The sequence below is a fragment of the Felis catus genome, chromosome A1 (genome assembly GCF_018350175.1).
Source record: "Felis catus isolate Fca126 chromosome A1, F.catus_Fca126_mat1.0, whole genome shotgun sequence".
NCBI classification, from domain to species: Eukaryota; Metazoa; Chordata; class Mammalia; order Carnivora; family Felidae; genus Felis; species Felis catus.
The window spans coordinates 189,651,084-189,672,619 of NC_058368.1; the positions used below are offsets into that span (position 1 = coordinate 189,651,084).

The 21,536-nt window shown below is 39.4% G+C and overlaps 1 long non-coding RNA gene across 1 annotated transcript in view; it reads right to left on the reverse strand.

The window, feature by feature from the left end:
• LOC123379723 overlaps positions 1-21,536 on the reverse strand; it is a 74,539-nt gene that overhangs the window by 11,749 nt on the left and 41,254 nt on the right. The window contains exon 3 of the long non-coding RNA XR_006584609.1: positions 1,733-1,813. This is a non-coding gene — a long non-coding RNA (uncharacterized LOC123379723). The remainder of the gene's footprint in view (positions 1-1,732; positions 1,814-21,536) is intronic.

Below are 21,536 nucleotides of genomic sequence, written 5' to 3' on the forward strand. Positions count from 1 at the left end.
TACCCAACACCCAGCAGCCCCTGTCATTTTAAATATTCTCCCCTCAGCAATGCAAAATAAGCCAGCACTCTATGAGTCCCAAACTTATCATTAGAAACCTTTAACGTGGGTTTTCACTCAGCAGAAAAATAAGAATAACAGCTCATACTTGTGTAGTGCTCACTGCATACGAGTCACTGCTCAAAGTTCCTTATACCTATTCACTCAACAATCCTATGAGATAGCATTTTCCAGGTGAAGGATTTGATGCACAAAAGGTTAATTGGCCAATAGTCACCAAGCTAGTAAGCAGCAGAGGTTTTTCTAACCTAACCTGCTCTGCCCTTCAATGTAAAAGGCAGTTTAAAAAACAGCAACCACAATAACTCCATATTATACAAAATATTTATGTGTAAGTATACTTATATATTAATATTTATTGAACACCTACTATGTACATCAGGTGCTGTGCTAGCATCAAAGACAGAGACAGACTCCATGCCTGGCTTCCTGGAGCTTACAGTCCAGTCAGAGGGGCAGACACTGAACAAGTAGTTTAAATATGACAAGCACAAGCAGGTAACAAACCACTCTTCATAGAGGGTAGCAAGAAAAGCCAAAAACTAGGAAGTAATATTTGCAACATATACAAGCAACCAATCTAAGCAATAAAAATAGAAAATTGGCAAAAGACGTGAATAGGCATCTTACACAAAAAGAAACAATGAATAGCAATAAACATATGAAAAGACATTCAGCTTTATTTGTAATAAGAAAAAAAAAGTTTTCACCTCAATGAGACACTATTTTGCATCTACCTGTAGACAAAAAGTAATGAGTCTAACCATACCAAGTGTTGGGAGAGATGTGGAGTAATGAGGTTTCCATATACTGCTGGTGAGACTGTGACTTCTCTAAACACCTGGGGAAACAATCAGCATAGAATGGAAGCTATATCTATTCTCCAACCCAAAAATTCCACTTCTAAATGTACACACTAGAGAAACACTTGTCCTTGTGTACCAGGAAGACATGTGTAAGAATGTTGATAGCATTGTTTGTAACAGGAGAATAAAAGAAAACTTGAAACAACCCAAATGTCCTTCAACTTTATCATGGATAAGTAGGTTAAAATATATTTACTCAATGGAACACCGTACAACAGTGAAAACAAAGGGCACACAGATGTCTTCAAATGATTGATGATGTTCTAGTTCTTAGGCTGGTTGGTGGGTACGTGGTTGTTTATTTATTATCACTCTTTACACTGTCCTTGTTTGTTATTTTCAGCCAATTGTGTGTATATTACATGATAGTTTCCAAAAGAAAACAAAAACTAATAACTTCTACAAAGAAAAAGGAGTGAAAGCTAGGTAAGTATATTCCTTTTTCATAGCTTCTGTATGATATCTCCCAGATTCAGATGGTTCCATGACCTGCCTTAATTCTTCATATGGTGAAATAATAAATATGAAAGTTCAATCAACTCAATCAATAGAGACCATCAAAACGGATCACTGTGACCTCAAAGTGGATTTAGAAGAAGGCTTGAATTAACTAAGTGGATGAATTTCAACACAGAGACAACCTCATCTTATGCTACATGGACATAGGCACTAATCTTTCCTCTATCAATCAATGTACTAATCTACTGAAAACTCATTTGGAGGGTCCTCAGGTCCCTCACCGCCTATTTCCTGAGTCTCCTCAAAATATATTCACAGTTTTTGCCAAAGAAGAATAAGAAAATTACCTTCAAACTCAGATGATTTTTCAGAGCCTACATTCTTAACCAGGAATTCAGGGGATGGGCTTCAAAGGGTCCAAGAAATTCCTGAAAACATATGCAAAACACTGCATTCATATGTGTGTTTTTAGGGAAACAGTGCATTGTAACCATTTGAGTTTCAAATGTGATCTTCTAAAAAGCAACCAGACTGCTACCTTAACAGAATCACCAATTATGCCCATGTGACTGTCCTGATTTTAGACTGAAAGTCTTGTATCCCAGGAAATCCTGCAGATTCTGCTGCTTCATCACTCTAATATAGGATTGCCAGACAATATGCAGAATGCCCAGTTAAATTTGAATTTCAGATTAATAATGAATAATTTTTTAGTTTAGGAATGTCCTGAGAAATATTTTTGTTTATCTGAAATTCAGATCTAACTCAATTTGTATTTTTATTTGTAAAATAAAATGCTGCTGTATTTTTATTTGTAAAATCTGGAAACCCTACCCTAATAGAATATTTAATAATAATAGTAGGAATAAGAATAGTAGTAGCAATAGCAGTAACCAACAATTATTGAATGCTTCCTTCATGTCAGTCAGTTTCCTCTTTAATCCTAACCACATCACAGGAAGTTGGGAATGATTATGATCATTCCCTTTTATGGATGCAGTAATTAAGGATTAAAGAGGTTAAATAGTTCAGCCATAAAGAAAGAATGAAGTCTTGCCATTTGCAACATGGGTGGAGCTACAGAGTATTATGCTAAGCAAAATAAGGCAGTCAGAGAAAGACAAATACCATATGATTTTACTCATGTGTGGAATTTAAGAAACAAAACAAATGAACAAAGGAAAGAAAGAGAAAGAGAGAGAGAGAGAGAGAAATCAAGAAACAGACTCTTTGGGGTTCCTGAATGGCTTAGTCGGTTAAGTGTCCGATTCTTGACTTTAGCTCAGGTCATGATCTCATAGTTCTTTTTTTTTTTTTTAATGTTTATTCATTTTTGAGAGAGAGAGAGAGAGAGAGAGAGAGAGAGAGAGAGAGGAAGAGGGGCAAAGAGAGGGGGACAGAGGATCCAAAGCAGGCTCTGATCTGACAGCAGCAAGTCTCATATGGGGCTTAAACTCACAAACCATGAGATCATGACCTAAACCAAAGTCAGACGCTCAATCAACTGAGCCACCCAGGTGCCCCAATCTCAGGGTACTTGAGATCAAGCCCACATCTGCATTGTTAGTGCAGAGCCTGCTTGAGATTCTCTCTCTCCCTCTCTCTCTGCCCTAATTCTAATTATGCCTGTGTGCATGCTCTCTCTCTCTCTCTCAAAATAAATAAATAAAAACTTTAAAAAACAGACTCAACTACAGAGAACAAACTGATGTTACCAGAGGGGAGGTGGATGGGGGGGGATGGGTGAAAGAGGTGATGGGGATAAAATTTGCATAGAACCACAAAAGACTCCAAATAGCCTTAAGTGGTCTTGAAAAAGAAAAGTGAAGCTGGAAGCATCACAATTCTGGACTTGAAGTTATATTTCAAAGCTGTAATAATCAAAATAATATGGTAGTGACACAAAAATAGATCAATAGAACAGAATAGAAAATCCATAAAAAACCCACAATTACATGGTCAATTAATCTCTGACAAAGCAGAAAAGAATATCCAATGGGGAAAAAAGACTCCCTTCAACAAATGGTGTTGGGAAAACTGGACAGCAACATGCAAAAGAATGAAACTGGACCACTTTCTTATGCCATACACAAAAATAAATTCAAAATAAATTAAAGACCTAAATGTAAGATTTGAAACCATAAAATTCCTAAAAGAGAACACAGGGAGTAACCTCTTTGACATTGGCCGTAACAATTTCTTTGAAGATATGTCTCCTGCAGCAAGGGAAATAAAAGCAAAATTAAACTATTGGGGCTACATCAAAATAAAAAGTTTCTGCACAGCAAAGGAAATAGTCAACAAAACTAAAAAACAACCTACGGAATGGAGGAAGATATTTACAAATGACATATCTGATAAAGGGCTAGTATCCAAAGTACATAAAGAACTTGCACAACTCAACACCCAAAAACAAATAATCCAATTTAAAAATGGGCAGAAGATGTGAACAGACATTTCTCCAAAGAAGACATCCAGATTACCAACAAACACATGAAAAGATGCTCACCATCACTTATCATCAGGGAAATGCAAATCAAAACTACAATGAGACATCACCTCACATATGTCAGAATGACCAAAATCAAAACCACAAGGAACAACAGGTGTTGGCAAGGATGTGGAGAAAAAAGAACACTCATGCCCTGTTGATGGGAATGCAAACTGGTGCAGCCACTGTGCAAAACAGTATGGAAGTTCTTCTAAAAGTTGAGAATAGAACTACCTTATGATCCAGCAGTCACATTACTGGGTATTTACCCAAAGAACACAAGAACACTAATTCAAAGAGATACACGTACCCTTATGTTTATAGCAGCATTATTTACTAGCCAGATTCAAATTCATCAAAATGCATGTTCTATAAAAGGAGAAAGGGAAAAAGCTATACCTGGAGATGCCAAAGGTGCCTGACTTTGCCACCAGGACTCCTGCCCCCTACCACTCCCCTTCCCACTCCCACTCCTTGTAATCAGTCATTTATCTCCAGGCTCTGAACCCAGGCTGTGCATCAGAGGCTACAGATTCAAAGCATTAGCACCATGGCTTGGCAAGCATCCTGTTTCCTGAATGCTGCTCTAACTCCCCCACTTTTCTCACAGGCTTTATCAGGCAGACTTCCCTTAAGCCTTTCAACCCACAGAAGTTGACAGTGACTTAGATCAGCAGCTGATATTCACTTGCCTCCTTGGGATGCTTCCTGTTCTCCAAAATCTATAAACACTTGGCCCAAATATTCTACAGGTTGGAATGGGACTTGTGCAGAGGTGACCAACTGTCCTGATATGTCTGGACCTGAGATATTTCTAAGGATGCAGGACTTTTCAGTACTAAAAATAAAAAACTCCCAAGAAAACTGAGACAATTGGTCACCCTACCTGTTGGGCAAATTAACCATACACTTTGACTATTATTATCTCATTTGATCCTCAGCACAACACTGTGGCTGAACCTATTTTACACATGAGGAAACTAAATCACAGAGATATCCAGTAATTACTAACGTGTGCAGGGTTGTAAACTGCACAGCTGAGCCTGCGACATGTGCCTCAACTCCAAACTTGGGCCAAGAAGTGGTTTAATGACCTGGGCTCTGGAGTCAGACTGTCCAAATCCCAACTTCTGTATCTTTAAAAATAGGAATGATATTGAAATGTACCACCCCATTCTGTAAAGATTAAGTGAGATAATGCATTTAAGTCACCTAAAACAATGCTTGGTGCTTAATAAGTGCTAACTAATGGAAACTCTCATGACTCCATCCTGTTCCGAAAAGAATGACATACAGAAAGAGTTCTGCCTTCTTTGTATTAATCTCAAAGGTTGGGAATATTCTCAAAATGTCTTTCTTTCCCCTCATACCCAGTTATCCATTTAACATTAAAGTATTTTCTTAAATATTATTAAAAGCTACATTTTCAGCTTTTACTATGTCTTCTATGTCCCACATTCTGATCACAAGTTATGTCGACCAGGGCTTCCTTTTATTCAACCTACATTTAGCCATATATTTCACAAGCTCAAAGGGAGTAAAGGTCAGTCAAGGTCCGCTTGAAAAACAAATCCTCCCTGATCCCACCCCAATTGACTTGGTGAGCACAGGGACCGTATCTGCTTTATTTACCTCTGAGTTACCTCTTGTGCCCCAATGAGTTCAGGTTCCCAATACGTGTTTATTGAATTAATTATTTGGTCAATATCATTCCCATTATCACCCATTCTTGCTACTCTGTATCTGGAATAAACCACTCCCTTCTGAGTATTGCTTTACAACAATTCATCATCCCCATCTTACAGTTGCTAATGTTCCAAAATTTACAGTCAGAAAAACCCAGTCACAAGAATAAAATTGCTCAGACTACATAAGAATCAAGGAATAAAGGTAGGGCAGAAGGAATACCAAACCAGAAATCAAAAGAACTGGAATTCAGGTTTGCCATTAATCAGCTCTGTGTCTTTGGGAAGAAAGAAAAGGCAACAAGAGAACATTTGTATAGTCCTTGCTGTGAGCCAACTCTGTGCTAAAAAACCTCTCTACAGATTTTTTTCAGTTTAATTCCCCTTAGAAGGTACTTCTATCCCAGTTTTAAGAGTAAAGTAACTGAAACTCAGGAAGTTTTTTTTTTTTTTTTAATCCAAATTATACCTAATACAAAGTCAAGATTTGAACCCAGGTCTATTGACTAGAAAGCACAGATTCTTTTCAATTTTTTCATCACCACCAAGTTGCCTCCCATAAGAAATTGTAACAGAAAATTGTTCCATTCAATCAGTTTCTAGTTTATGGGCCCAACAAGATTCCCTTGAATCAGATCATGTCATCTATTTAAGCCTTAGTTTTCCTCCAGGTAAAATGAGAAGGTTAACTAAATGATGCCTTTCACATTTTAAATCCTATGACTTGGTGCCAATGTGCTGAGGTTGACTCTGAAAAAAGAAACTGCTAGTTGGAGCACTCAGAAGAAGGCAGCCTGTGTGCTCAACCATCCATCCTTCCAGAATTATCAATCTGCCACATTGATATGCTAATTGCAAGGGAAGAAATGTGGAACTAATTCCATGTTTCATTCAAGTAAAGGCATCCAGGTAGCACCAAGACTAGAGAATCAAAATCAGCATGATTGCATTGACTTGGAGTGTGTCGTGGCAGGAGAACAGGAATTGGGTTCTTCCATCACACCTCCTTAACATGCTCATTCCAAACAGTCCAACAGAAAAAAAGGTCTTCTCTCCGTTTTCTTCTAGTGTTGGAAGTGCCCAATATATAAGTCACACTGGCAGCCTCCTCCAGCCTTCCAGGAGCCCATCAAAAAGTAATAACCCTGATGCCTTGGGGCTGGGTAAATCTGTTGCTCTCAGAGTCCCCACCCAGCTTTGAAGCGTTGGCTGACTTGAATAGATGGGCTAGAAGAATGTTCCAGTTGGCTCTTTCAGAATCTTGACTAATCGAACCATCTGGTGGAGGGCAAAAACCATGTCATTTGGGGCATGGTAATTTTAAATAAGCTGCCAGCATGTGCAGGATAAAAAGGATTGGTGGCATGTAGGTGATCCTTACAGAGGAACTTAGCACATCTGTCAAAATGGACCCCGACAGAACTTCCTAGATGCAAAACTACCCTTTTTTCTTCCTTGACCCGTGCTCTGATCCATAAAACCAAATATATGATTAGATTTTTTTTCACATCCATTACCCAAATAAGAGCATTCTTAGCTTGTTTTTTTCCTTCCTTTACTAAGAACAAACCTAACACATTAAGTCACCTTGTAAGTCACCTACATGGCTCAATTTTCAGCGCCCAGTAAAGTACCCCTGTCTTCTCTCCTACACTACCTACCCACAAAAGAAAAAATAAAGTGTATTGAACACTAGTTTTATCTAGTGGCTGATATTCCCTTTGTATACTTCCTCCATATTAAATGCTTATGTATCTCTCTAAGATATGGAAACTTAGTGTGTTAGGTGGAGCTCCTCAGAAACCGACTCTGAGAGGATGATTCAGGGGCAAGTGATTTGTTAAAGAAATGTTCCCAGGAGAAATCAGTAAGGGAGAAGCAGAACTGGGGAGAGAGACAAGCTAAGCCAAGGCTTAATTTCTGGCAAATCTCAGGAAGAATAAGTTCCCACAGGGAACTCTGGAGTGTGAATCACATACCTCAGAGTTTGTCTCAATTTGAGGCAAAGAAGGTGGGTTTTTGTACTCCTACACAAATTGGTTGTTGGCTAAGAGCAGCCCTGGGCAAGGGCAAATAAAAGCCAGGTATTTCTACCCCTCTGAGGACTGGGGTGAAGCCATTCCAATTGCCCTAGAGTGTCCTTCAAAAACACTCACAAGGGCAGGTCAGAGAAGAAAAAGCACCCAGGGGAAGATACGTGAAAGAGATCCAAGAGGATCTGGGTGGAGCATGACAGTGTCTGCTAAGCACATAAAGATTTTCTCAGCCATCAAAGGTTTAGTGCAAAATGGGCAGGCTAGCCTTAGAAAAGAAAAGGATCCAGGAGGAAGGATGCAGATGTCAGAAAAGTTAAGGGACAAGAAGTGAGGAGGTGCTCCTGAGTAAAAGGAGGTGGGGCTCTGTGAAGGGGTGTGCAGTCAAAAACACTTGAGAGCTGAAAGAAAGGATGTGGAAAGACATGGAGATGTCTCCAAATACAACACAAACATCCATGGAAACAGCTACTGAGGAGCGGAAGGGAGGGAGAAAATAAAAAACAGACAAAGTGTACCAGATCAAGATGGGGGTTCTACTCATAGGCCCCATGAACTCACTGTGACTTTGGATAAACTATTTTCCCTCCTTCATCTCAGCTTCCTCCTTGGTAAAATGAGGGTTAACCAGATTAGGACTTTCCAATGCCTATTACAAGGAGCAGTGGAATTTCATGAGCTATTAATAAGTGTTCATGGAAAAGAGTTCTGGAAATATAGTTTAGGAAACACTATTAGAAATCCACATTAGCATAGTAAAAGTACCGCCTTGAAGAAGTTGGCTTAACTGTTGAGCTCTTTATTTACTTGACCACAGGATTCTTTGGGGTCCAGATATCTAGAATCTTCTCTCAGGGCACTAATTTTTGGGAAACTGAGGGTCCTTCTTGCTCTAGTATTGAGTTCATTTCACAACTGAACAATTCTTGCACTCAAAACTTAGATGAAATAAAAATATGTGAGGAAGACTCATGGCTCTCAAAAGGCAGCCAAGAAATTCAGTGATAATATTTACAACTATCAGTTATCGAGAAGTTAACCTATGCCAATCATTGCAGTAAGCACTTTGTATAAATATTGTTTGATTTGATTTTGATAGGGACCTTGATGAATACTTTTATCTCCATTTCCCAGATGATGTAACTGAAGTTCAGGTAGGTTAATAATATGCCTTGGTCTCACAGTAAGATTTAAAGCCAGACTTAGCAGCCTAATACCATGCCTTGTTCATCATTACCCCAATTCTGTGCTTCTCATCCTTTCAAGCCACTCTTCATTTGTTAGACCTTTGTCTTTTTGTCAGTTCACTCCTGATAGATGATCCATAAAATGGAGATAAGAGTACTGGTCAACGTGTATAATTGGAAGCCCTCACAAAAATCATTTTGAAGTACTTTTCAAATAAAAAATACTCTAATGTTATCTCCCTGCTAGAGTAGTGATTTGAAGCTGATGTTAAAGACAAAAAATAAAATTCCATATTTAGCTGTATAACTTTTGAGAAAAGTGTTTTAATGAATCAATCGGAGAAATTATGTCAGCATTATAGGGGAGAGACATGATGAGTAAGCAATGATACTATTTGGGGGTAAGGTAAGAGCTAATTTTGCCAAGGTTCTGTTATGCTTTCTCTCACCCTTTTCTTTCTCTCACCTTCTACTAGACTACCTTGTACCAAGGTCTAGGAGATCTTTCCCTGCCACTGTTTGTATTATTCTAGAAATGCCCCTTGTTACTCCTCCACCTATCCAGGTTTTAAGACCCTATTTAGGTCCTGACTCCTCTGTGATGTTCACACTATAGGTCTCACTCTCTCCTGTGCAACCTTATGGTTCAGTATTACTCAATATTGCCATTGACTATTCACACTTGTATTGATCTGGCTTGTCAAACAAACTGTAAGTGCCTGTCTTTGTTCAGGCTGCTATAACAAAAATACCGTAGATTGGGTAACTGAAACAGCAAATCTATGTTTCACACAGTTCTGGAGGCTGAGATGTCCAAGGTCAAGGTGCCAGCAGATTTGGTGTCTAATGAGACCCCACTTCCTGATCCATAGCTATCTTCTCTCAGTATTTTCACTTGACAAAGGGGTGAGAGACCTCTCTGGGATCTCCTAATATGGGCACTGAACACATTCATGAGTTTCCAAGCCCATGACCTAATCATCTCCCACAACCCCATCTTCAAATACGATCACACTATGGATTAGATTTCAACATATGAATTTGGGACGACACCTACATTCAGGTTACAGCAGAGCCTCAAAGGGGAGAAGTATGCATTACATGTGTCTCAGATCCTCCACATGACCTGAGCCAAAGTTGGACACTTAACCAACTGAGCCACCCAGGTGCCCCAAAATATAAAACCAAAATTTAAGTGATTTTTCTTTTTGTCTCCTTGAGGGCAGGGATATGTATGCTTTGCCAGTTTACCCTCAGAATCTAACATAGTCTCTAGCATACAATTAATTCTTTAAGAAGAATTGTTGAATAAATGATTAATTAAGTGGGAGATATTCAACTAATAATAATCATAGAAACAATGACAACATTCATCAAGTGTTTGCCATATGGCAGGGTTATATTTATATAATCTATATTATCATCTGTGTAATATTTACAGTCTCATCTGAGACTCACAACAAACTGTGATGCTGGTTCTGTAATTAAGCCCACTTTAGAGCCCAGATAGAGATGGGGAAACTGATGCACAGACAGGTTGAATGACTGGCCCAAGGTCACACAGCAATCAAGGATGCAAACCCTGTCAGTCTAACTCCATGACCCAAGCTCTTAATAATGAAGCTAATATTAATGTTTGGACATTCTGACCACCTTTATAATGGCCCTGAAGATGAAAAGCATCCAGAAAGAATTTCAGGTTTTTCAAGTGATCAAAGGCACAAAATATAGGACTAAACTCTCATAAGCTGGCCCTCAATGCAGTTGACTGGTCAATATGCTGCCTTATGAGACATTGATAGAGAAGAGACAATGAAGGAAATTAAGAAAGTCACCATACAAACAGAGAAGCAGACAGGCAGAATGTGATGCCAATGCTGTTTGGAGCTTCTGCCGGAATTCACTCAACAAAATTTTATGAATATTCATATGGGAAATACCTGAGTATCAGAAATACCCCAATGAGTAAGAGAGTCAAGGTGCCTACACTCATGAAGCTTCCATTCTACTAGGAGAAATGAAGCATAATCCAGTAAACCAACCGAGATAATGTAAGACAGTGACAAATGCTAGGATAGTAATAAAATGGGGTAATAAAATAAAGGAAAGCCTTTGCTAGGGAGTATCACTGATGCAGAGACTTGAATGTAGAGAACATATACCCATGAAAAAATCTGAGGGAAGTTATATGATCGCTTTTGTTTTAAAAAAAAAATCAGTGGAGGAAGAACTATTATTGAACAAGAACAGAAATAGACAAGTTAAAAGGCTTTTCTCAAAGACTAAGGGAGATGGTTATGGCTTGTTCTTGGGTGGCAGAAGTGGAGACGATGAGAGAGAAGAAATGGATGTCACTTACGGTGCAGCCCTGGGAGGTGCCTTTGGGGGAGAGAGAGTTATGGGATCCCAAAACTACCTTTTTAATCTCTTCTTCCCTTAACATGCCTGTCTGTCCATTTCAGGAAATAATGAAGATCATCAACATCAAGAGTCAATATCCAAATGCATCAATAGGATAAAAGACCTTAAACTCTTCTAGTCCCAATGCTATCCTTTCCAGACTCCAAGTCCAAATTCCTCTAGGACAGGGGTCAGCCAATTTTTCCTATAAACAGCCAGAAAGTAAGTATTTTCCAGCTTTGCAACCTCATGGTCTCTGTCAGAACCACTCAATTTGTACAGTGCAAAAGCAGTCACAGATCATAACTAAACAAATGGGTGTGCCTATGTCCCAATAAAAATTTTAACAAACAATGAAATTTTGATTTTGTATTATTTTCCCATGCCACAAAATATTCTTCTTTTGATTTGTTTTCAACCATCTAAAAATGTAAAAACCATTCTCAGCTCATAAGATATATGAAAACATGCAGTATTTGGCCCAAGGGCCAGAGTTTGCAATTCCCTGCTCTAAGAGGATGCTGGCTAGAACAGGATCTCTAATAGCCCCTCCCCATTTAGTTTCTTATGTGGCATCACTCCTATGGGCTCAATATATGTCATACTCATGTCTTACATATAAACATAAGCCAGATTTTTTTTATTCCCCTCCATGGACTTCCCCTGGGGACTCAAGGGTCTAATAGCCAGAGTGAGCACATTTTGCCAACAATCCTCACTTTCCATAATGGAATTTAATTATTTGGCCTGAAAAGCATTTAAGCTTCACTATACAGAAAGAGTCAAATAAATAAATAATAAAGGGGCACATTTTGATAGCACCTGCCTCAAAGATCTTAAAGGCACTGTCATGCCTGCTTTAATATTTTATGGTGTAGAAATGTGACTGTTACCAGGTCATAAAAATATACTGCTTTTTATACCAGGTCAAAATCTAGGGCCAGTAGTCCTGTTTTGTGGTAGGATGCAGAGAGCCAGCCAGAAAAGAGGATAGTGTTACCTTTTTTGAAATCTGAAGAGAGCTATTTAAAGATGATGGACCAGATAAATGCATATTGGGTATTTTTTTTCCCTCTCCTGCATCTCGAAACAGAAGGTTTCAGAGTCTGCCAGCAGCTGGTGCAACATTCATTATTTACCACTGAAAAGCCAAGAATCTCAGCCTCTGACCCTCCATTGTTGTTTAGGCATATTCTGGAAAGAGCTGAGGGGCAGGCAGGTGTTTCCTGGAGCCAGTAACACAGGGTATCTATGCAAACACTCCAAATCTTCAAGTTGGAAGTGACACTAGCAACGATCTACCCTGCATCCTACATCTTGGAAGAAAGACTCACAGCATCGCTGACTGAGGATGATACCGTCATGGGGCAGGAAATTTATCCGCTCCCTGGGCAGGCTTAGTCATCACTGGAGACAGAAAAATTGTTATTTAATTTTCACAACAATCTGAGAAAATAAGAACCATTTTAATGTCTGTTTTAAAGCAAAGGACACTGAAGTAACCTAACCTGCTCAAAAATGACACAGTGAGTAAGCGCCAGAGCTGGAGTTTGAACCCCAGTTTCTCTGGCTCCTCAAAGAGACTGCAACCAGCCCTCTCATCATCCTCACCTCCCACCTCTCAAAACCCTTTCCTGTAACAAAATATACAAGCTGCCCAGAATTCCTACCTAAGGAAAAAGACAATTTCCAAGATGGGGATGAAAAAGAAAATGAGAGAGACAGAGAGAGAGAGAGACAGAGACAGAGACAGAGAGAGAGAGGAGTTCCCCAACCAGTTAGGTACTATGACAAAGCTAATTACTGATGTACAAGCAAACAAATGCAGAGAAAGGTTTCTGGCACTATAAAACAGAGATTAATTAATACTAGATTACAATGGAATTCCTATAGAATTACACTTGATCCAGACCCCAGAATAACAAAGGAATTCAACATGATTAATGCTTTGAATAGCAAGAGATCATCAGAATGATTTACCTCTTATTACTAAAAAGAGCTGCCAGATTGCTTTAAAAAGCTTGGCTAGCACAGGATATTGCTATCTCCACTGCAATCAGCAGTCTGAGTTTACTCATTTGACAGGAGCACGGATTCTTTGCCAAGTCTGCTTCTGCTTCAGTTTTCCATATCTGTTTTTCTCCCTTCCTCCCCCTGGCCCCACCCTCTCTCCCAGTTTGGAGGAATTCTGAAATCCCCAACAAGCTCAGCTTGGGTCATCAGCTGGGTGTTCAGATGAACCAGTTGCAGGCAATGGGCAGCAAAAGCAAAGCCAGCCTGGACACGGGTACCAGCTGTTCTGCCAGCTCTGAAGGGGCTCTTTTATTTTATCTTCTCACTTTTCCTGTTCAGAAAAAAAAATCTTTGCTGGTGAGTCATTTGTGGCCATAGGTGTTTAAAGCATTTATACGAGGAGAAAGACAGATTGATGCCTTTAGCACAGTCTGCCCTCTCTGGTCTAAGGAGAGGTCAGGAGGATGACAAGAATACTAAAGCTTAAGACGACAGAGTTGGCGCCAACATGCATTTAAGCAGAGACTAAGAGTCCAGAATTCCTGGACATCATAAAGAATCTATTATCATTGTGGTCACTTTCAGCAAGACTGATTTCATTACCATCTGTCTTCATCCACCACTGCTTAGTGAATAAATATTAAATATGGAACTTTTCCTGGACTCAAGTCACTGAGGCCGAGAGGAAAGCAGTTATGTAACCATGTGATCTCTGCACACCTCATAGATAGAAGGAGAGCAGATGAAGCAAGGGGGTCGAGTGGGGGTGCATCAGGGGAGGGAAGCACTGTGGAGTAAGATAAGATCATTAGCTCTACTGAGTCGAAAATAAGGGTTCAGTTCTCGGTTGAGTAATAATTCTCTTTTCAAGGTGGGCAATATTTAAGCAATCATCTCTTGAAAATTGGTCATTACCACCAGCTAATAACTGATTTGTTAGTTAATAGCCCAAGGTGAAGCCAAGGGCAGCAAATGCTCTGGCATACCATTCTTTGATGACAGGATTAACAGATTTCAAGGGCATTATTGCTATTATGAACCATGTTCATTGATTTATAACAACACTAATATGTTTTATAAAAAGTGGGTGCAATGTCCTGGAAAAATTCATCATTGTCTGGTACTCTGAATAGCCACCACGCCATGTCCAAGAGAGACACCCTCTGGTCCAGTTCTGGGCATCATCAAGGTCTAGGCTCACCCTGGGTGTTTTGCACAATGTGGGATTAGGGAACCCAGAGCAACATCACTCAGAAGGGCCCAGACTATAGCTTTAATTACAAAAATGCCACTTCTTCCCCTAAATTTGTCCTGATCGTGTATTTTCATTAAACCTGCCACCATAGAGTCTAGAAGGAAAAAGAGTAAGATTTTATGACTGGCTCATCTGACGAGTGGGATTGGCATGGGAAAAGAGCAAGACTCATTAATTTTTTATTTTAGAATTTGTTTCCTTTTTGAATGTTTAATAAAGTTAGCTCAAAAAAAATCTTGAAGTTAAAGCTTTCATAAGGAGCCTGGAATCTTGTCTCTTTTACTTATTATGAAAATCCTTTTTCCCCTTCTTCCTTGGGGGGCACAATTGTATGCTTCAAAGAAGGCAGGACCCCTCCCAATTCCCAAGAGTAAATCTTAATTTATCTAAGCTAACCACAGTAATTCCCATTCTCTCCCAGTGATTGGTTTAAGAGTAGGCCTGTGATCCAGTTCAAACCAGTAAGATTAAGGAGAGATTGGGAGAGGGATTTCTGAGAAAGGTTTTCTTGTGCCTAAAATCAAATGTGCAAAAAGATAGAAACCCATTTTTCCACTCTCAGTTTAGGGGGTGAGGAAGTGATGCCTGGAGCTGCTGCAGCTTTATTGCCATCAAGAAAATATGTTAGTTCAAGGACTAAACCAAATAGGGTAAGGATGGCCGAGCGAGAAAGATGGAAATAACCTAGGAATTTCACTTGGTTGACCCTCCAAATGAACCAACCATGCAACTGCCCTATCTTCAAACTTATTATTTGACATGATAAAAATGTCCAGATTATTTACACCATTTTTCATTGGGTTCTTTCTATTTACAGATGACAACACACAATCTGATACACTCCTGTAGCCTGCCCCCAAGAAATATAAGACCCACAGAGAAGAAAGTGAAGTCAGCATGATGACACATGCTGAGGATGCAGGGTTTAGAAATCCAGAGAACTTTTTAGGAGAGTTCCATACAAATGAATGACTCCTTGCATCCTAAAAATTAGGTGGGGTCTTTTCTGTGACAAATACAAAATGAATATGTACATGAGCTAGAAAAAATAACAGTTATCTGCACCAAAGCTCTCAAAAAAAAAAAAAAATCAGAGTGCAGCTGCTGGAAATCAATTGGCATACCCAGTGAAAATCCATCCACAGCTGACAAAGTTAGAGGGCTTTACCTCTAAGCCAGGGGTACTGGGAAGAAGGAACATGGTGTTAAGCCAGGTCCTGGAGTCAGGCCTAGAAGTGGCATACAACACTCCAACCCACCTGCTGGTGGCCAGAACTGTCGTATGCCCACCTAACTGCAGAGGAGGCTAGGAAATGTAATTTAGCTACGTGCATGGTGACAAAGTAAAAGAATATAGTGAGCAGTATCTTCCACATCCGAAACCCAGAAGGCTGAATGCTGTACACTCACTCATATAGGCCCATGACTGACCCCTGGCTACCGCAGACTATATCTGACCAGACTCAAGACTTTTCTAAGAGCTTCCTTGGTGGGTTTCAGTCTGTCACACTTGACAAAGATCCTTTGCTTGACAAAACTTTAGTCAGTTTCCTGAACATTCTCCTAGGCCCAGCTGTGCACTTTCTTGTAAAATCTAGTTTTAGCAGAAACCCTGCCAAATCAGTTTAACCAGAATTCTCCACCCTGGATATCTGATCAGGTTCCTCAGCCTTCACCATCACCCAGGTTATGTCTGATCACCTTGGCCTATCTTCAGCAACAATCCTGTTAGGTTGGGTTAGCCAGGACCCCTCATTACACCTGATGTTTTCTCTAGTAATTTTCCATTCACTGATCTCCACCCTGCTCCTTGGCATTAAATTCCCACTGGTCCATGCTGTATTCAGGGCTGAACCCAGTCTGTCTCCTCCACTGTAAAATCCCATTGCAGTCATTCCTATTGCAGTGGTCCTGAATAAAGTCTGCCTGAACATTTTTCTTTAACAGACTAAAAGCATGACCCTTGGGGAGATAAAGACTGAAGAGTTGGATACTCTCAAACATGACAGATTCTTCCGGGAAATTATCTTCAGTTTAAGAAAAATTATACATCTTCCAGGATCTTTCACCTTTCCAGAAAAAGCAGTTTCTCCCTTTTAGGAATTTTCTGTTCCATTTTCCAAAAAATACACCCATGAATATATAAGGGATAAACTCCATACTGAGTTAAAATAGCTTTCTTTAATGTGGACCCACAGCATTTCCTTCTGGTTGTCCACTCCACAGAAAACTACAGTCAGAGAAGTCCTAATCCAAGGATCGTAAAGACTCTTTGATCTAGGGATCACTTCATCAAGGCATTCACCCATTCATAGTCCAAGTTCATCCATGTCATCCTCAGAAAACCTTCCCAAAGTACCTGGCAGGAAATTCACTGCTTTCAATTAGACACCAATGAGGTGATGTCTGGTTTGTATTCAATAGGATAATTATTAATTCAGTATCAAATTATTAATTTATGCCAGAAACTAAAGAATGGATGCTGTCACATTACAGCATGAATAATAGAGGAGAACAGCCCTTGGACCACACTTTGAGAATCTCTAATATAATTGATTGCCATTCCAAACTGATCCCATCTGGGCAGAACCGCATGACCAGTTTGCTCTCTCAATCTGAGCAACACTGATTGAAAAGGGAAACTTTTATTTGGTGAATGATCAACCTCACTTGAAGCTGACATTTTTAACATTGAAGGTAAAAGCAAATGTTGACTAGTGAAAATGTTACAGGCAAAAACTTATATGTGTATGTGTGTGTGTGTGTGTGTGTGTGTGTGTGCGTGTGCTTTAACAGGAGTCTTTTTATCCCATAAATTCTTTACCCTTGTAATCTCTAGATTTATTGAGTACTTACTATTTGCCACAAATTGTTCTAGAAGGCTTTGCATGTTTTATTCCATTTACTCCTCAGAATAATCCGATGAGGTGCATACAATCCCTGTCTTTATTTAACAGGTAAGGAAAATGATGCATTTATCTAACATCACATTAATACCTCATACTTGTATCAGATACTGCAGGTTATAAAAATACTCTTACTTGACTTATCTCATGTGATGCTTATAACAACACAGGAGGTGGACAGAGTATGTAATATATTTCCCCTTTAGAGACAAGAAAATTGATGCTAAGAGAAGTTAGTTTACTTGAGTAACATCTCTCAGGAAATGTTGGGGCCAGGACGCAAATCTGGATCATCTGACTCCCAATCTCATTGCTCTACATCACAAAACTCAATTGTAAAAGCACCCACAGACTGCCATTTCATGTTAAGAGAACCAAAAAATTAACTTTGGAGTATATCTTCATACTCTTTAGTAGAGCCAACCCAAAAGTAATATGAAAAGAAAACATAGATGCAAAATACTGCCTGAACAGTGGTGTTGAAACACCTTTCCTTTAGTAGAGAGAAGACAATGTTTGTAGGAGAATCAGCTCCATCATGTCCACCTACGAGGACATATCAACTGAAAATCCATAAGCATTGAGTCGAGAGTAAACGCAGGAATACATTTCAAGGCCCAGAGGTATGAAATACTGAACAAAGTCCCCCTCCTCTGGGAAGTCCCTCCCAACCTCCTCAACTCACAGTGATTCTTCCTTCTTGTGAATGTGTCTTTCCCTCACAGTCTATATCACAATGTAGTGCCTGATGATATCTGGGATTTACTATCTCCTATGTATTACAAATACATGTCTAGCCATTTGACTTCTAGAAAGTAGACACCATATCTCCCTTTGAATTTTGCATCGACCAAAAGATTAGCACCATTCTGGGTCCAGATGAATGATAACTAAAACTTGCAAAATATTTTTAATGATAATAGCCTTTCCACTAAAACACTAATATTGTTTGATAAAACTATTCATGAGTATATCACATTGTATTGAGATTTCATTCTGTGATGCTATATTTCAGTGTACATCATTTGAACCATGTCAAATATTATGTATCGAGAGCTACACAGTAAGAGGTATATTTAAGACAGTTTCCCCACAGTTGCACAGATAGAGATGGCTGGTTAAATATTTGGTATTTATATACAGTGTATGTAAACCAATCATTGTAAAGATACATTGTAGCATTCCCACTCAGCAATTTTAATGAAAACAAGCCTTTAAATCTCTATTACTGTTTAGAGAAAAATTGAAGTATTTTCACAACTCAGATACCTAATGAACTGTATGTATCTTTTCCTTTGTCTTAAAGGATGAGCAGAAATGGGTAAGAGAGGCTATGCTTGGCAATGATATTACTGATTATTGGAAGATCTTTTACTACTGCCTTTACTATACAGACCTCCAGTGATTTACACACCAAATTTGTGAGCATCAATATATAGGAACGTATAAAGTAGTTGACAGCATAAAAAGGTTGATGGTCAGGAACAGCCAGCAGAAAACCTTGTTCATTGTCATTTATCATGCTAGGAATGGAGGATAAGAATAAATAATAACTCACTGTTTTTTATCTCTACAGAAACACTTCCACATTATCTCCCTCAGTCTGAGAACCAAAGCTATGTTCCTGGACACAAAACCCCACTTACTTAGGCAAAACATCCTGGGCAGTAAGAAGTCAGCCTGCTAAGCTTTTGTGTAGCTATATGCCTGCTACATGCGTATTTGCCAAGACCATAAGAATGCCTATAACCACCTAATAGATGTGGCCACACATTAAAACTACTGTTTCCAATTATGCTCAGTAGCACGAAGAATTATCCATAAGCTGGTCCATGAGTGCAGTTCTTGGCCTAACTAGTCTCTCTGACTCATTGGTATCCATGAGGTTGGGTGCATTTATGACTATGATCTAGAAAAGCAAGTGGGTGGAAACATAGACTTCTTCACAAAGCCAGAACAAATCCTAAGTCTAAAGACAATGAAGGCTGCCTGCCAGTCAGCCCTAGGGAATAGTACACAGTATCCAAGACCTGTATTTGCAAAATTGACCTGAAAAACAACTCCGGAATCTGCTACCTGCTAAAGCAAATACTTAGACAAAGATAAGTGTTGGAGAAGATTGGTAGCATGTTTGGACAATTATAGGACAAAATGCATTTCCAACATAGCCTTGAAATGTTTGATCCATGGAAAGAAGGAAGAAAAAAAATCCCCGAGTATAGACTCTCGTTCTAACTGCACAGATAGTTAGCAGCGTTAAATAAGATGACTGAAACTTTCTGGACATGTGTTGTCTCACCATTCAAATGGTGATGAGACTATAGAATCATCTACAGCAGTAATTTACTAAATTAAAAAAAATTGAACAATTACACTTATCGGCTATCTTGGTTTGGGCTGCTATAGCAAAAATACCATAGATTGGGTGTCCTATAAACAGCAGAAATTTATTTCTCATAGTTCTTGAATCTGAGAAGTCCAAGATCAAAGTGCCAGCAGATCCGGAATATGTGAGAGGCTGCTTCTCAGCTCAATGGCTATCTTTTCATTATGTCTTCTCAATGTAGAGAGCTAAGAAAGGAAGAAGCAAGCTCTTTCATGCCTCTTCTTATAGGGGCACCAATTACATTCATGAAGATTCCACTTTCATGACCTGGTCACCTTCCAAAGGCCCCACCCTCTAAGGCAATCACATTGAGGGTTAGGATTTCAACATATAAATTTTGAGGTAATATAAACATTCAGTCCATCACATAACCAAAGGTTTCACAATTTTACCCATAGATTCCTTCTAATTTTTGAGGTGGATGCTATTGAGTCCTGAAAGTTTTTATAGCTACATTAAGCCTTTAATCTAGGTGTTCTGAGACAGCATTTCCCAAAGCATGTGCTATAGACTGCAAGTTCCAAAAACAATCCATAAAGAAAAAATTCTATGATAAAATAAATTTGGAAAACACAGAATACCATAACCCCAGGGATATTCAGTATCTATATTAGTATGTTAAAGGCACTTAGAAGTCTTTTGTGTGTGTGTGTGGCACTTAGAAGTCTTAAAGGAACTTTTGCTTTGTTTAGCTCATATCCCTTGATTCCTACTGCCTTCCACTGTCCCTATTTGCACCTCTTTGTCTAAGGTCTCTCTCTCCCTCCCCTCCTCTCTCTCTCTCTCTCCACTCCCAATTCCCACCCCAAGCCTCAAAAGACTGTTCTGCCTGCTAGCTGGCCTGAAGTACCAGGAACTCATACCCCAAGAGCAGTCCCTCAACCAATAACTGCCTATAATTATCCCAGCCCTCTGCTGTTTGGTTGGGATAACTCTGAAGTATGTGCTTTATACTACCTCCCTTAGCTTCCCCCATAGGATTAACTTCTTGTTGCCCACAGTGGTTGCTGGCTTGATGAGGTGCCAGTTATTAGATGCCTTCTCTTCTCCACTATCTTACTTCCCCACTTCCCACTTCCCAAATAAACTACTTGCACACAAATTTAACTGTAGGGTCTACTTCTGAGATAACTCAAACTAATATTCCCATGGTTTCCCACACATGTTTGATGACAGATCAATCTTCACAGAACACTTTTTCAATTAGACAAACCTCTTGGTGGCAAGTGAGAGAAGCCCAGTACAAACTGGCTAAAACAGAAAAATTTATTTAAATCCAAGAATAGGCTGGCTTTAGGCCTAGAGGACTCAGGCTCTTGGACAATGTCATGTTGACTTGCTCTGTCTCCTTTTCTGGGCTCTACAGTCCTTTGTGTTGGCTTCATTCCAACACGCTCTCTCCACAAGGTGGAAAAGTGACCATTAGCACTGAGCTTACATTCTCTCTTTTCAGCAACCTCAATGAAAAAGGGGCTTCTCCTTCCCAGTAGTCCTAAAAAGGGCCCAGGATGAATCTCACTAGATTGTCTTTAGTCACATGGTCATACCTGCACCAATTCCCAAGACAGCTGATAGACTATGCTGACTGAACAGTCCTGGGCCATCAATCCACCTCTGGACTCAGCCACACCCAAACCACTTGTACCAACAGCAGGGAGAAGTAGTTCCTTGAAGGCAAATCAGGGTATTACTACCAGCAGAAAGAAATGTGAACAGATAACCACTCCACTCTTTAACACTCTACAGAACTCACTTTGGGAGATGCTGTTCTATAGCACTCAGAACTACTTCTCCA